Consider the following 17013-nt stretch of genomic DNA (forward strand, 5'->3'; position numbering starts at 1 on the left):
TTACGTTCTTGAATGTCCTGTATGTGGGCTCCAATATGTTGGTGAATCTATGCAGCCATTTCATAAACGCCTTAATTGCCACAGGAGTGACCTCACAAAAAAACGTACATTCCTGTCAGCCAACACTTCAGGTTACCAGATCACAATCTGAAAGATTTTGATCACATGAAGATCCTTGTGATCGAACAGGATTGTACATGGAAACATAGGCAAAGAGAGAATCGGGAGAGGTTTTGGATAAAAAGAACTGGGTGTCCTCCATCAAGAGGGAATCAATAGAAAGAAATAATTAAATTTACAGTCTAATGTTTATATTATGATATTCAGGATTTTGGATTAAAATCAATCGACCAAAACTTACCTGTATTATTACTGATCTATGTTTACACCTTATACATTATATATCAGTATTGTTAAAACATTTAAAACTGATGAAGGCCATTTGTTGAGTCGAAATATTTGCAATTATTGTATAATTTATATCATCTGTTCAGTTTTTCCATCTTTGTGCTATGATATTCAACACTTTTTAGTGTTTTGTTTTCCATCTATTTATCGGTATTGTTACACAATCTTTTAGACTCATATATATAAAATTGAAAATGGAAATGGGGAATGTGCCAAAGAGACCACGACCCGACCATAGAGCAGACAACAGCAGAAGGTCACAAACAGGTCTTCAATGCAACGAGAAATTCTCGCACCCGGAGGCGTCCTTCAGCTGGCCCCTAAACAAATATATACTGGTTCAGTGATAATGAACCCCAAACTAAACTCCAAATTGTACAAAGAGCCTTTGGTGGTTTTTTTTTTTTAAATAGATCTTTTAGGGGGAGGGGAGTCAAGCGGGATTACAAATCAATGTATAACAATAAAAAACAAATATATTGTCATCGATTGCTTTTTAACAAAATACTCTGTTTTGTAGATTATCGACTTTAGTGAAATGCGTGTATTGCGTGATAAGTCACATACTTCACAATTTAAACCAATGAAAGTACAATACACGTGACATATATAAGGGATTCATATAAAAATATTGAAATATTGATGCACGGTTTAAAAAATGCAAAACTTGTGAAACTGTTAAAGATAAAATAGTTAGATGTTTAACATATTTATAATTTGCCCAAATGCAGTACATCTTTATCTCACATATCCGTTTCAAAACTTGCTAAATGCTATGAAAACTCGTTACATGTAAGTAACGTATGGTTCATTGCAATGACTTACGACAAGTCATGTATTCCTGTATATTTCCGTTTCTCTTTTTCTGTTTTACTATAATGTACTCGTAACTTAAATATAGACGGGGAAATAAAAGTAACTTCACAGAAATTATTTATTGTTTACATAGTTTAAATCGATGTATCTTTTATTTTCGGTAAACAACAAATATTCCCTAGCTGTATAGTTACTGATCAAGACTTGATCAGACCAGGTGTTGAAACTATTGGTGATAGAATAAGATTAAGGGAAGCAACGAGGAAGACTCTGTGACTAAAATGACACAGAAATTAACAACTATAGGTCATCATAATGCCCCCAATAATAAGAAAAGCCCCCTCATAGTCAGCTATAAAAGAGTGAGGAAAAGATACCAGAGGGAGAGTCCCCGAAATGCTGTGTGGCAGACAGTGTTATTAATTATTATTAGCTCCCTTGGTGAAACTCCAAATTTCATATTTAATTTATTTCATTGTTAAATAATATACATGAAGCTTAATAAGTATATATTTGTTAATTGCATAGCTTTTGCTATTTGAATTCATTGCTTAAAGATATTTATTTATATTGTAAAATTTAATATTTGCATCGTCGCAAAATCTTTGGTTACCTTCTTTGGATACATTTAGTGAGAAACTTATATATGTTATAGATCCCATCTAAGAATTAAACATTACTGGCCGTGGAAGAGCTAAGTTGCCAGAGATTATAGTTAAAGCAATTAAAGGTCTACGGCCGGACAAAGGCGATATTAATTTCTAATAGTTGGAAGAGTAAGATGTGATGTGCAACTATCAGAGGACTGATATTCACACAAGCCAGCCTATCAACAAGCGAACTACATGGCTTCTTGTAATACGGGTGAATTGAAGTATTGATTGCTTTATTTCTACTTTCAAACGTTGGGCACGATGTTCCTACAACCCCATGGATTTAAAACAGAATCTTCGAAATTTCATCCGCAAAACAAAATAAAAATGTTAGAAAACACGAACCAAATCAATATATGTTTTGAATTATGTTTTTACAGCTCTTGATCATAAACTAAAGTAATATATCTAGTATATTAAAATAAGAAAGCTATGTGAAAAAAAAACGGATGTCCAACGTTACATTTATGATAAATTGTTTTAACTCTTATGTATAGTGATCCTATTTCTTATGCTCTATTCTTCTTGATCCTAGGCAGGAACAACGACATGTGTCGGTTCTCAAAAGTTGTGGCGTTAAAGCCGTTATTTTGCCATATTTCTTTTGGCTCGATGGCTGCATATTAAGCTGGAATAAGAAAAATGTCCAATGACGTTTTTCGTTAACTGAACGACTGAAAGTGAATTTTAAAAGAAGATGTAGCTGAAAATGAATAAAAAAGAGTAAGACAATAATAATATCTAACAAAAGTACAAATATTTGCCTCATGTGAGTTCAAATGTTGCTGATTTAATAAAATCTTCTCTACACAGTCGTTTTTCAAACGGTAGCTATTGTGTCCAAGTTGATATTTCATTTTTCAAAGCAGTTAAAATCGTATTTTTTATAATTGATCAAAACTAAAGTTAGATACACGAAGAATAAATATTCAGCTGCGCCATGAGCGCATGATACGCCCGACGTCTTGTGTGGAAGTTTTATGCAATAATCATTAATAGTTTCTGAAAAAGTTTAAAGCAATAACCATATATTGTTTTTGAGACAAGGCGGGACATGTGAACCCCCCCCCCCCTCCCAACCCTGTTTTTTTTTAAAACTAAATATCATTAAAATAATATTTTGAATCAAAACCAAAAAGTATACAGATCTTTAGATTTATATAACAAAGAAGTTTGTAAAGTTTTAAGCAATAATCATAAATTATTTTTTCAGATACGGCGTGACATGTAAAAAAAACTCTCCTCTGTTATACAAAATACTCAAGAACTCAAAAATAAAATTTTGAATCATCCACCAAAATGTATACAGATCTCTATATTAATATAACAAAGAAGTCTGTAAAGTTTTAAGCAATAATTATAAATTATTTTTGAGATACGGCGCGACATGTAAAAAAACCCTCCCCTGTTTTACAAAATACTCAATAACTCAAAAAAAATTTGGAATCATCACCAAAAAGTATACTGATCTTTAGATTAATATAACAAAGACTTGTGTAAAGTTTTAAGCAATAATCATAAATTGTTTTTAGATACGGCACAACATGTCAAAAACCCCTCCCCCTTTTTTTACAAAATACTCAATAACTCAAAAATGAAAATTTGAATCATCACCAAAAAGTATACAAATTTTTAGATTAATATATAACAAAGACATGTGTAAAGTTTTAAGCAATAATCATAAATAGTTTTTGAGATATGGCGCGACGTATAAAAAACCCCTCCCTTTTTTTACAAAATACTCAATAACTTAAAAATGAAATTTTTAATCATCACCAAAAAGTATACAGATATTAAGATTAATATAACTAAGAAGTGTTTAAAGTTTTAAGCCATAATCAAGAATCGTTTTTCAGATACGGTGCGACATGTGAAAAAAACACACCCCTATATTAGTTACAAAGTGTCGTAACTCAAAAAGTCTGATTTTCACCAAAAAGTATACAGATCATTTGACCATCATAAGAAACAACTATATTAAGTTTCATGAAATTTGGATAAGTCATTCTCAAGTAACGGTGCGACATGTTTACGCCTTAGAGACATACGGACAGACAGAGGGACAGACGGACGGACACCGAACATTTGTATACCATAATACGTCCCGTCAAAATTTTGACGGGCGTATAAAAATGCCAAGATTCCTTTCTTATTAACTACATATTTAGGTCTTAAATGAATAAAATGCTTCCACACATTACAAAATGGTAGCCAATTTGTCCAAACGTCTGAAAACGTCTAAAATCCTAAAGACGCTAATTTCTGCAATTCTTATAAATCGTTTATAGCTTTTAACGATTTATTTGAAAGAATGGGAAATGGGGAAAAATTCCATTACATGAATTTCGTCCAGCTTTTGCAAAGACAAATTGGAGACAAAAAGACAGTCCTCAATGTAAAATGCGAATTGAGATTTATGTTACGGAAGTAATCCGAAATAGATCATTTAAAGTCGTCACTTCAATAAGGTGCAATCATCAATATTAAAAGTCTTAATACCAGTTCACGGAATGTTTTACTTCGCGATTTGTCCTGCTATTCATGTTATAACTGTCGTGATGAAAGTAATTCCTGTACTAGCGAAGCCGGAACTTTTTGTCAATATAAACTTGTGCATGAAATGGAGGTAATTGAAAGACGAATTACAAACAGCGATGAAAACCGCTTCATCGAATTAATAAAAACTCGGGATTATATTTGCCGTTTTCGCGGACGATCCAGGAGTAGATGACTATATTTTAAAATGTATATCAGAAGTTAAACACTATAGATGACTTGGGAAATAATTCTCAAGCCAAGGTTCCAGTAATTGAAAGGGTGTATTTCGACAACTTATGTGCCAGGGAAAATACAATTCTATTCAAATTTAACCACGGGTAAAAATGTTCGATTTACTTGCAGAGTGTCAGATATATTTGTATTGGGGTTGAATTGATAAAAATTTTACAATGACAGATGATATGCAGCTTGAAAGTTAAACATCCTATGATAAAAAAAAAAAAATATGGAAAACCGTATACATGTACATCCGTCACATCTTTCCTTCCTACATTACTTGCGACAGTACTGCATTTTTAGTTGAAATAACTTAAAAGGTAAACATTAAAAAAGATTTCCACAACTCGACGTAATTTTTGATAAAATGACTTGACAAAACGAACAGAACCAGAATCAACCAACAATATAAAAAAACGAATAAAACTTGCAAAAATTAATCGAAGTCAAACACCCTCTTCGATGCCGCATTTTAAGTGTAACGTCGTGTTGTAGGACCATCGTGGCCAACGTTTGAAAGTAGAAATAGAGCAATCAATACTTCAATTCACCCTTATTACATGTACAAACAGCCATTAAGTTTGTGCTTATATAATAGGAGATGGAATACTTAGCTTGCCATGTCAGTCTTCATATCTTTCCACAATGAATTGTTCCAACAATATGACGTTTCTATCAACTTGGTTGTACTGTTCTGTCCTTCCACGGCCGGTAACTCATTAAACTACAAAGGGTCTATAAAATATATAACTTTCTCACTGAAGGTGTCCAAAGAAGGTAACCAAAGATTTTGCGACGATGCAAATATAAAACTTTACAATATAAATAAATATCTTTAACCAATGAATTCAAATAGCAAAAGCTATGCAATTAACAAATATATACTTATTAAGCTTCATGTTAATTATTTAACAATGAAATACATTAAATACAAAATTTTAGGTTTTACCAAGGGAGCTAATAATTAATAACAGTGTCTGCCACACAGTATTTCGGGGATTTTCCCTCTGGTATCTTTTCCTCCCTCTTTTATAGCTAATTATGAGGCGGCTTTTCTAATAATTGGGGGCATTATGATGACCTACAGTTGTTAATTTCTGTGTTATTTAGACAGCAACCATTTGATTTTCTGATGGGGGCTATGGTTTTTTTTCTGTACAAACTTTGTTTTTCGCCTGCGGCAAAAAACAATCTATTTTTTTCGCGACAAGTCGAAAACAATTTTTTTCTTTCAATTTTAGCATTACATATAGTGGCAGCTGAGGGTGTAACAAACAGTTTTTTTTCAGAATTCAAAACAAATTATTTTTTTCTCCAAAAACTGGAAACTAACTTTTTTTCCCAAAAAAAAACCATAGTTATTTTCGGAAGTCTACCACCACCACATAATGAAAAAAGCGCTGAATATAATTGATTAACCACCTATTATATTATATTGTATAATATTTTTTGAACCAATCATAAAACATTTTGACCACTGATCATAAAGTTGTTTGTACTGAACATAATATTTGTTTTACAGAATATAATGATCAGTCTACAGAACATAATATTTATTTCACTCAACATAATGATAACAGTACTGATTATAAAGTGTGTTTGACCACAGAATATTTCGGTTTCTGTAGTCAACATAATGGGAAATCTACATAATATAAAAATATGTTGGCAGAAGATATTTTCAAAAGTACTGAATATAGTGGAAGATATTAGCGAACAAAATCGAGGGAATTGTGCAAATGATGATACAAGCATGAAAATTAGCACAAAGCATCATTATATACTTTTTAAGAAATTACTGCTGGCCATTAAAAAAATAATTTCAAGATGGCCACGGCTATTTTCTAAAATGGCTGTTTTATGCAGTTTGAAAATACTGATTTTTCTGGAAAACTTTTCTTTGAACTTCTTTTAGTAAAAAACCAATTATCAGGTTTGGCGCTACCTTCCTTACATCACATATTTATTAAAAATGAATATTTGACAAATCCAGTATTTGCGCATGCGCAAAAATGATACAAAATTATGTCAAAAACATTTGAACTATTTACCATATATTTTTGGATTTCTAATGATATTATGAATTGGTTAAATAACATTTTTCAAGGTTATGATATACATGTGTTTAACACTTTTGCGCATGTGCAAACTATTTATAGACATCAAGAGCGATTTGTATGCACAACCTGGCATTTCACAGGTATTCGATGGATAGGGCGAAAATGTGGTGAATCCCGGAGAAACATCAATTGTTACTGCAGATCAGCCACTTTTGGAAATGCTTAAGCACATTCAATGGGAATGGCCTGATTTTTACGGAAAAGATAAGTTTATCGTCATGTTTGGTGGATTGCACATTGAAATTACTTGTTATAAAACTCTGGGTGATATATCGCGTGATAGGGGATGGAAATGTTGTCTTACTGAAGCCATTATTGCAACAATTATGTATGTTCAAATGTACCTAGGATTAGACAGATGCATCAGACAACTGCATGTATTTTGCTTGAACTATTAATCTCGGATTATGCAAGCTAATCTCAGAAAGCATAATAGTCCCCGAGGGTATCACCAGCCCAGTAGCCAGTACTCCGGTACTGGCATGAAAATACGGAGTTTTTTGTGTTATTAAATTTGCTGTTACAAAATATTATAAAAATATTATAAATTAAAGAATGTATCTCCCTCATGCAAAGCTCTGATTCCTTTCACGGATTTGGCTATACTTTTTGGAACTTTTAGATTATAGCTCTTCATCTTTAATATAAGCTTTGGATTTTACATATTTTGGCCATGAGCATCACTGAAGAGACATGTATTGTCGAAATGCGCATCTGGTGCAGAAAATTTGGTACCGTTAATGTTATTATGTCATGTCTCTGTGACGTTCAATGATTCAAAAGACTGGCATATAGAGTCATCTCGACCACAGTTTCATTCCTGACGTTCAATTATGAATTAAGAACTTCTTCTGATTTTAGTATTATGCTCATTTCATGAGTGAGAGTTCGTACTTTACAAACAGTCTATATAAAGCATGATAGCGTATTGTTTTAGGTCTTGATCGTGTAAATTATGCTCGATCGTTACCGACCATCTCCAAGATATGACTTCCCTTCACAGGTGGCAATGGAATTTTAAAATGATAATTTCACTGTACGTACATAAGACCAATAGATCAGACACAAAAGCAGAATAATGCAATTGTGAAGGGCGATGTTGGTGCCATAGGATTAACCGAAGATCCAATTTAGACAAATGGATGGTAGCTGGACCAGGAGTCAGTATACTAAAAGATGAATTTGAAAGGTCTTGTGGTTTGGGTCATTCTATAACAGATGAACGACCCAATGAAGACTCTGCGAAAACACAAAACGATGTCTTTAACAGCTTTAAAGACTTTTTAAAGTGATGAACGAGTTTGGAAATTCATTTCAAGAAGAGTCGTCAGATTCTTAAAAAAATTACTCCATTTTGGAAATTGTTGAACAGGTAAGATATGTAAATAAACTCCAAGATATTGGTCCAAACAATACGAAGATCTTTTGAAGCAAATGCAAATGAAGGAGAACCTGCTTTTTATAACCAAATAAAAAATAATATTTTGGCCGCAAAATGAAACTGGAAACGTCTTTGTCAAAATCAAAGCTAGAGAACCTAAAAAGTGATTGCGATATCTTTTCTAGATTTTTCATTTCTTTTCACAGTAGACAGTTTTACTTGGAATATTTCTTTATCCTTAAAAACCAAACTTCTCCTCCGTATTTATCCCAGGATGTTTCTTGAAATAGTGGTATTAAATTGCTGCAAATGGGTTTACTCGAAATATTCTGCGATTTTCTGATCCAAAATCGAACGCATTTATCGTTGGTTGGGCAGCAATGGTTAATTCCAGGTGACAAAGTTTGGCAAAACTATTTGATGATTATGCAAATGATGTCATACTGCCTTACATTAAATCTTGCATCGATAAGTATTCAAGAGTAGACATTGTATTTGATTTTAACTAAATGAATAATTTAAAGGCTGTGACAAAACAAAGGCAAGGTTTTTGTGCCAGATGGAATGTGATGGTTCTGGTAGAACACCAAGGGTTTGGAGTAGTTTTCGCTGTGAAGATGACAACGAAACTAAATTGTTCAAGTTTCGTACTGACAAAATTGCTTCTTAAGAGACTAATAAAAATATGTATGTTACTCATGGTAAAAATATTCTTTGCAATTTCAATAAGGATACTTCCTATCTACCCCTTGTAATCATGAAGAACCAGATACACGAATATTTGTCCATTTTCGGCATGATAATGATAAGTGTTATAAAATGTTATTTTAGGTAGTACTGACACAGATGTAATAGTATCAAGAATTACAGGAATCGAAACCTAGGTAGAACACATTGTGGATAGGTTATGGAAGGAATAAAGACTTCTGATGGCTTCCTGTACGTGACATATCAAATGCGTTTAGTCCTTGTGTAGTTGCTCTTCCTTTCGTCCATGCATTCAGTGGATGTGACACTTTGTCGAATTGTCGTAGGAAAAGGAAGAGGTCAGCTTGGCTAACAATGGAAGGTTTTCCCGATGTAAAGGACGCTTTTGTATGAAGCATGGCACGATGTGAATTGTTTACTAGGAAGCAGCGGCATTGTGATGCAATTCCGTCTACAAAAGGTTCTTTTCCAGAGCACACCAAAAGAGAATTAAATCAAGGGGGAGTTGTTTGGGCTCAGCCTGATTCATGCATTCGACAGCTACATGTACCAAATCATGAACACTGGGGTTGGATGAAAGAAAGAATCAATGACAGTTGGAAACCGAAATGGACTTCTGTGACTGCCGTTGCATCCTCGTGTCAGGAACTTTTGAAATGCGGAGGCAAAAATCCAGGCGTGTTGGTAACTGTAAATGCTACCGTTCTGGCCTTCCTTGTACGGGTTGTTTAGGCAACTGTCAGATAGTTATAAGATAAGCAACCTGTCTTTCTAACCAAACTTGGCATTCAAACTTAACAAAGAGTGTTATCACTTGTTAAGTTGATGGAAAGTACAAAAATATTTTCTACGTATTTGCCTCCATTTTGGAACCGGAAATCACTATTTTTCTTCATTTATGTGTTGTTTTGTCGTACTTAATAACTGTTTTTAACGTTTTATCATAACTTACATTGGATTATACCTATAACACATCTTTCATGGATTTACATCGCTTGTGAAGTCGCTTGAAAGTTTAAAAATTGGTTTTTTTTTTACTTTTTTGCCGGCATTTTGAAACCGGAAGTCATCATTAGTTTCATTAAATTATAATTGTCTACTCATAATTTAGGAACTGTCATTTATTTTTTTATCAAATTTAGCATTGGATTTTACATATAACACACCTTTCAAAGGATTAACACATTATTGCCAATTTGTAATGACGCCATTTTCAAAATGTGCGGTGGCCATCTTGAAAAATTGATTTTTTTTTTCTGGCCAGCAGTATCATTTTGTCAACCTTGAAACCAAATTTCATGCTTGTATCACGATTTGCACTATTATGTCCATAATATCTCTCACTAATATAAAGACAAATCTACTCAATAGAATAATTTACCTACTGGACATAAAGTCAAAACTGCTAAGTATATTGATTAAAGTGCTGTATATAATACCAGATCTGCACAATATAATGATTATTCTACTGATCATTATGAAGTTACTGCTCAACATAATTGTTATACTACTGAACATAATCTATTACCTTTATACAAAATTATCTAAATAAATGGCTCTTGGTTGTAGGAATATTTTGTACGTCCCTTCCTACCCTCCCACATACATTTTTAAGGGATAGCCCTAACCAGCTTTCCTTCTATGTAATTAAAATTACTTTAACATTTATTATTTAACTAAGGAAGTCGATTTCAATCTTGCAGATTTTTAATATCAACAGCTTTAAATTATGTCCAATGGTTGGGTTGCAGTATACATAAAATTACTATACATTATATCAGATTGAAAATTAATTTGTTCTTGTTACTATAACTAAGCCTCATACAAATAATATCCTTAATCTGACACAATAGATATTATGATTACATACCCGTAGCCAGGGGGGTTCAGGGGGTTAGGACAAACTCCCCCCATGAAACCAAATAAGCACTGTTTAAGTCAACGTTCTGTTCCAACTGTGACTGTAAAAGTCGAGTTCATGAGTCCAAATAACCCCCCCCCCCCTTGGAAATTCCTGGCTACGGGCCTGGATTATTCTGAATATAATTTGATGAAAAAAAACCCAATAAAACTGAGTTTATTTCAACTGTTAGTTAAAACTTAAATCTTGTCTGCTATTTAATATCATATAACATAATTTACAGGTCATTATTTTGCACAATCATCTAAAAGTCAACTATTATCAACTAAGATACAATTTGAGTATATTGTCTTTTATGTTTGTGTATTCCTCTTCAGGTAGGGCTGCTTCACGTACAGTGTCAGATATCAACTCTTCTGTCAGATCTTCATATAAGTTCTCAACTGAAATGAAATATATATAATCAAACTTTTAAGCATTGTTGATGTTATGATCAAGCCATATTCATGCTAGTCTGATATTCTTTCTGACCATACTTTTTTCAAAATGTTTTTTCTATTCATTTCTGATCTTAGTGTAAAATTTCTGTTATTGTCCAAAGGTAGTGAATTTCGCAATATTGATGCAAACATTGATATATCTATAATACTAAAATAACGAGGTCCAATTTGTCAGCCGTCATCGGATTAAAACAACAAATCAAAGAATTCAACTTTGTATATACTATATTGTAATAACTGGCCAAACGGGTGTCTTTTACTTTGCTGCCACCACCTGTGTTTCAGGTACACAGGAAACCTCAATAGACTAGAATTACTAGTCTAAAACAAAACAGAGAATGGTTTAAACGCGGGTGTACTTTATATTCGGAAGTTATTATCTAAAGTGGAAGAGTTCAATTAGGTTGAAGGGATTAAAACACCTCACTATCTTTAACCTCAAGAATAAAACGTATAAATATTTAAATCGGGGGAGGAGATGAAAATTGTAAGGGGGTATTCAGATACGCTCTAGTCTGTGGAAATCAACACACTCCTGTCATGTAGTTTATAGAACAGATTATCTCTGTAAGTTAGAGGCAGAACCTCTAAAGTTGACATATAAACTACATGACAGGAGTGTGTTGATTTCCACAGACTAGAGCGTATCTGAATACCCCCTTACAATTTTCATCTCCTCCCCCGATTTAAATATTTATACGTTTAATTCTTGAGGTTAAAGATAGTGAGGTGTTTTAATCCCTTCAACCTAATTGAACTCTTCCACCTTAGATAATAACTTCCGAATATAAAGTACACCCGCGTTTAAACCAATCTCTGTTTTGTTTTAGACTAGTAATTCTAGTCTATTGAGGTTTCCTGTGTACCTGAAACACAGGTGGTGGCAGCAAAGTAAAAGACACCCGTTTGGCCAGTTATTACATTGGTGGCAGCGGTGGGATACTCAACAGTTACACGAGTATCCAGTGATACGAACCCATACCTAGAAATAGTAATACGAATAAACAGAAATGGTGAAAACAAGATCAACCAGAGACCACAGTGGTGAAGACACGTATGATACCGAGATCACAACTGAATATAGTGAAGAATTTGAGTCCTCTGATGAATATGATGAGGCAGAAGCCACAGTTATAAAAAGACCCTATAAGAGCCAGAGTGTACCTGCACTTAGTACTAATACAAGAATGAAAAAGAGAGTTTCCAGGAATTTAAGGTCCCCATCAACTGTTAACAGAGAAACAATGCCACCCTCTCCTACCTTGCATGGTGCATCTGATAGTCCAGACAAGACTGTACAGAATAACAAAATGGGGCTTCTTGAAGGCATTACAACTGTCATGAGAGGTATGATGACAGAGAACATGCAGGTCATGAGAAACATGACTGAAACAATAATTTCTAGTTTGCAGGGTCAAGCAGGATCCCCAGTAAGGCAACTGACGAGGAAGAGCCACAGAGGCAGGTCCTCTTTCCCATCAGCTGTAAAATCCACTAAAAGAAGTAATCAAAATAGACGTATTAGTCCGTCCAGCAGTAGTTCTAGTGACAGTGAATCCGAGTCCAGCGGTGATGAAGGTAGGAGTCCAAGGGTCTCCAAAAGTAAACAACAGAATAGTAATAGACTACCCATTTTTACGGGAAAGGAAAAGTGGAAAGTGTGGTTTAACAGGTTTGAAGCTGTTGCCCACCTGTTCAGCTGGTCCAAGAAAGAAAAGTTGGCCGAATTATTGCCTAGATTGCAGGGAACAGCCGGTGACTTTGTCTACGACCAGTTGTCTAGCAAAGTTACCCAATCCTACAGAAGACTGGTTAAAGAATTAGAAAATAGATTTGGAGAGATAGATACAACCAAAATTTATATTTCTAGGTTCTATGGTAGACGGCAGCATAATGATGAGTCAGTACAGAATTTTGCTGCTGAATTGAAAATGCTTTATGACAAAGGTTACCCCCACAGAGACAAAAGGACCAGACAAGAAGACTTATTAAGGACTTTCCTTCTAGGGCTTCTAGATGAGAATGCAAGGATACATGTGGAACTGAATAAAGAGCCCAACTCCATAGAAGAAGCCGTGTATTTTACTGTACACTACCAAGAAACTTGTCGTTACCCTAATGAAGACTTTAATTTCTCCAAAGGTTTCAACCAGGTTAACCGAAAGCCTGTTCGTCAGATACAGCAGCAAGATTCTGTACAGAGGCAATTTGATCCCAGACCTCAGACAGACAAGAGATGTTATAATTGTGATCAAGTTGGTCATTTTGCTAGGCAATGTCCCCTGCCCAGGAGATATAGGAATGCCCCTAACCAAAATGGAAACAACAGACCAGTATCTTTTAACCAGAATGTACCTGCTCCTTTCCAGCCAAGGCCAAGAAATGATAATTTTGGACCTGATACCAGTTTGAATCCGAATGCCCCTGATTTTGTGAATGATCCAGACCCTTTAAACTGAAGACGGTCAATTCTATGTGCCGAGAGGAGACCCATAATGAACATAAAAATGGCCAGAATATTTATTTTGTTGATGTTAATGAATCAAGTGAGATTTCTTTTGTTAATGAAGGACTCAAGAAACCCCAAATTAAAATGTTTGATGATCATAATGTATTGACGCATCAAGTTGAGAAATGTATGGCAGAGACCCAGCCTGAAATGGCCCATATTGAAGTATTGGACCATATCCCTAGTATTAAAGTTGAGAGATGTATGGCAGAGACCCAGCCTGAAATGGCCCATATTGAAGTATTGGACCATATCCGTAGTATTAAAGTTCAGAATTGTATGGCAGAGACCCAGCCTGAAATGGATCATATTGAAGTATTTGACCATACCCCTAGTACCATATCCAATGATTTTGTAGAGGATAAACAGTTTATTTTAGTGGAGTTAGGTCCACCATTAGAGTTAGAAAGTACCGCTGAGATTGTTAATACAGCTGAACCAAGTATTGAGATCCAAGAGGAGATAATTTTGCCTCAAGTCCTTGAAGATATTAATATTCCTGAAATTTTTGAAGATTCTGAAATGCAGAGGTTATTCAGAACAGAAGAACCTAGAGGTAAACCAGTTTTTAAGATTGAAAAGAAGTCCAGACAGGATGGAATTTATATAGATGGGATAATAAATGATGTACCCACTATTTTTACAGTGGATACTGGAGCTGCTAGAACCGTCCTATCTGAAGAGTTATATTTAAGAATACCTGAAGAAGTCAGACCACCTTTAGTGCGGTCGCACTCGCTTATTGGAGCTGATGGAAACCCACTCAGGGAGTTGGGAACAGCTGATTTTGGAGTGAGACTTGGAAATTTTAGTTTTAATATGGAGCTAGTGGTAGCGCATATTGCGGACAGCGTTTTGCTAGGATTGGATATCCTTGTGATGGGCAAAAGGGGTCCTGCTGAAATAAGGTTGGCTGATGAAGTTTTATATTGGAATGAACAGAATATTCCATTTAAAATTGCTGGTGAATTTAGTCGAGTTAGAAAGGTTGTGGCAGCTGACAGTACAGTTGTACCAGGATACAGTGAGCTTATCTTGGAGGCATATATAGAGAAAACAGATTTAGACAGTTGGTTGTCTCATCAAGAATTTTTGATAGAACCTTCTGCTGATTTTATGGAGAAGTCATCCCTAATAATTACTACCTGTTTGGTTGATCTTGCTGGTCATGTGATGAGTAAAATTACACTTGTGAACCCTTTTATGAATGAGGTGACCATACATCAAAACACGGTTATTGGTACTGCACGTTTAATGGAATTTGAAGTTATACATTTGGTGAATGTCAAAGATAACTCTGAGAATGAAACATCCAGACACTTGAGTGTTCGACGATTATCACTAGATCAGCATAAAGATACTATGTCTGTTTCTAAGATCCCAGCATTTAGTGAATCAGTAACTAGGACGAGGCCCGAGCCTGAACCTCCTCCTTTGCAGATTAGCCTTTTTGTTTTGCTGACGGCTTTAACATGTTTAACATGACATCACTTTTGTCACTTATTCTGTTTACCATCATTCCCCTCTGATATTGCTGGCTGTACCATCATCTTTTTACTACTAGATTTTGTCCTGCCAGCTCCCTCTGATGAGGAGAACTTGATTTGATACTTCAGTTACTTGGAATTAGTCAGATACTATCTCCACATAAACATCCTGCTGACCTATTTTTCCAGTGGATACCTATAGACGTTCCTGTTCCCCTCTGAAGAAGAATATCGTCCCCAGGAGAGCCGTATCCTCGTCCAGGAAAGAGAAGTCCAGCATACGAAGACCCCTACAGAAGAAGACCAGAAGATAGATTATATTTTTTTAATTGTATTGATTGTTATATATATTTTTTATGTATTTTAAATTTCAATTACTTAAGTAATTGTTTTGGTACTGTTACTGGGATTGTCCAGTATTAATAGTTGCCATTTTTAGTGCTAGCAAAAATCTAACACTAATTAGCTTGTATTTTAAATATTTAGACATTGGTGTATTTAGTCTGTAAGTGACAGATAGTGTTGCTTGTTATTAGCAATATGTTTATTGCTAATAGTTATGTATCAAGTTTTTATGAGGTATAGGGAATCCTTGACCTTATACCTTAAATCCAGTATGGTAGTCAGTAAATTTATGTTTGTTGGTTAATTTTTGAAATGTGTTGTAGGATTAGACATTCTGAAAATGTAAATCCTCAGATGGGTAGATGTTTGAATTAATAATTTGATTATTTGTTATATGAATGTTGATAGCGACATTGATGTGTTGCTATATTTTTACAAGTTGTATCTTGTAATTTTATTGTACTTTGTAGAAGTACTCTTCTAGAGATTAAATGTATCTGTGTGTAAGTGCTGTTGCTTACAAGTAACTTGTCTATTGTTATATAATTCTAGTCAAGGTTGAAGTTTTAAAGTTTAAAGTTTGTTATTGTTGAAATTATATTTTCTTTATAGTATAAGCATAATGATTCACGATAGTTTTGTGTTTTCGTGAGGACACTGAAAACTAAAGTGGGGAGCCAATGTAATGACTTGGCCAAGCGAAATTCCTTGGAAAACATGTGTATTTTCGTGTCGAGCACCTGTTATCGCCTATGATTCGATGTTTGGCTATTTTAAAGTTTGACACCGGTTCTCACCTTTTTAATTCAATTCATTATGTTTTCAGTGTTCTATGTAATCCGTTTTCCAAGTGTAAAACCATTTTTATTGTTGTATAAACGAGATAACTTTTGTAGTAAACTTTCACTTTCACTTCAGTCGCCATTTCCGGCACAATGATTTTTGTGTATTGATTATGCAAATGAGGTGATCTGTGTGTAACCTCAGTGAACTTTATGTACCACTAGCGTAAAACAGTGTATGAATACTATAGCGGCTGTAGATTGATTATTCCAGGATTATTGTATTAAAACGATATTGTTTGTGATTGTAAATGATACTACGATGATTTTTCTGTTCCGTAAACATGTTGTTTACGTTTTTATTTACTTAATTCTAGCAATCGGGGATTATTTTCGTTCTTGTCAGGCCCGTTCACAGTTCCCCGTTCGTTTCCCCGTTAAGAACCGTTCGTTACCCCGATAGCTTCGTCGGGTATATAAAGCTTGCACCTGTTTGTCAGGGGCTCTTCCTACCTTGTCAGTCTTTGAGAGACGTTGCTTTATTTTCGGTTAGTCATCATATATAGCAAACGCTGGTATTTTATCATGCATTTCATGAGATTTTAAGCAGTTTTACTGCAATTTAAAACATTTGGCTTTTTAAATACACATTTGTGTAGTTCTTTCAA

General features: G+C 34.4%; 1 long non-coding RNA gene across 1 annotated transcript; it reads right to left on the minus strand.

Moving 5' to 3' along the window:
- Positions 1–14875: 14875 nt before the first annotated feature.
- LOC143053820 (uncharacterized) lies at positions 14876–16653 on the minus strand. Its single transcript, XR_012971464.1, has 2 exons — positions 16361–16653; positions 14876–15508 (listed from the first exon to the last, which is right to left on the minus strand). It is a non-coding gene; the product is annotated as an uncharacterized LOC143053820 (long non-coding RNA).
- Between the last annotated feature and the right edge of the window lie 360 nt (positions 16654–17013).

Source organism: Mytilus galloprovincialis, chromosome 12 (assembly GCF_965363235.1).
Source record: "Mytilus galloprovincialis chromosome 12, xbMytGall1.hap1.1, whole genome shotgun sequence".
In the NCBI taxonomy this organism is placed as follows: Eukaryota; Metazoa; Mollusca; class Bivalvia; order Mytilida; family Mytilidae; genus Mytilus; species Mytilus galloprovincialis.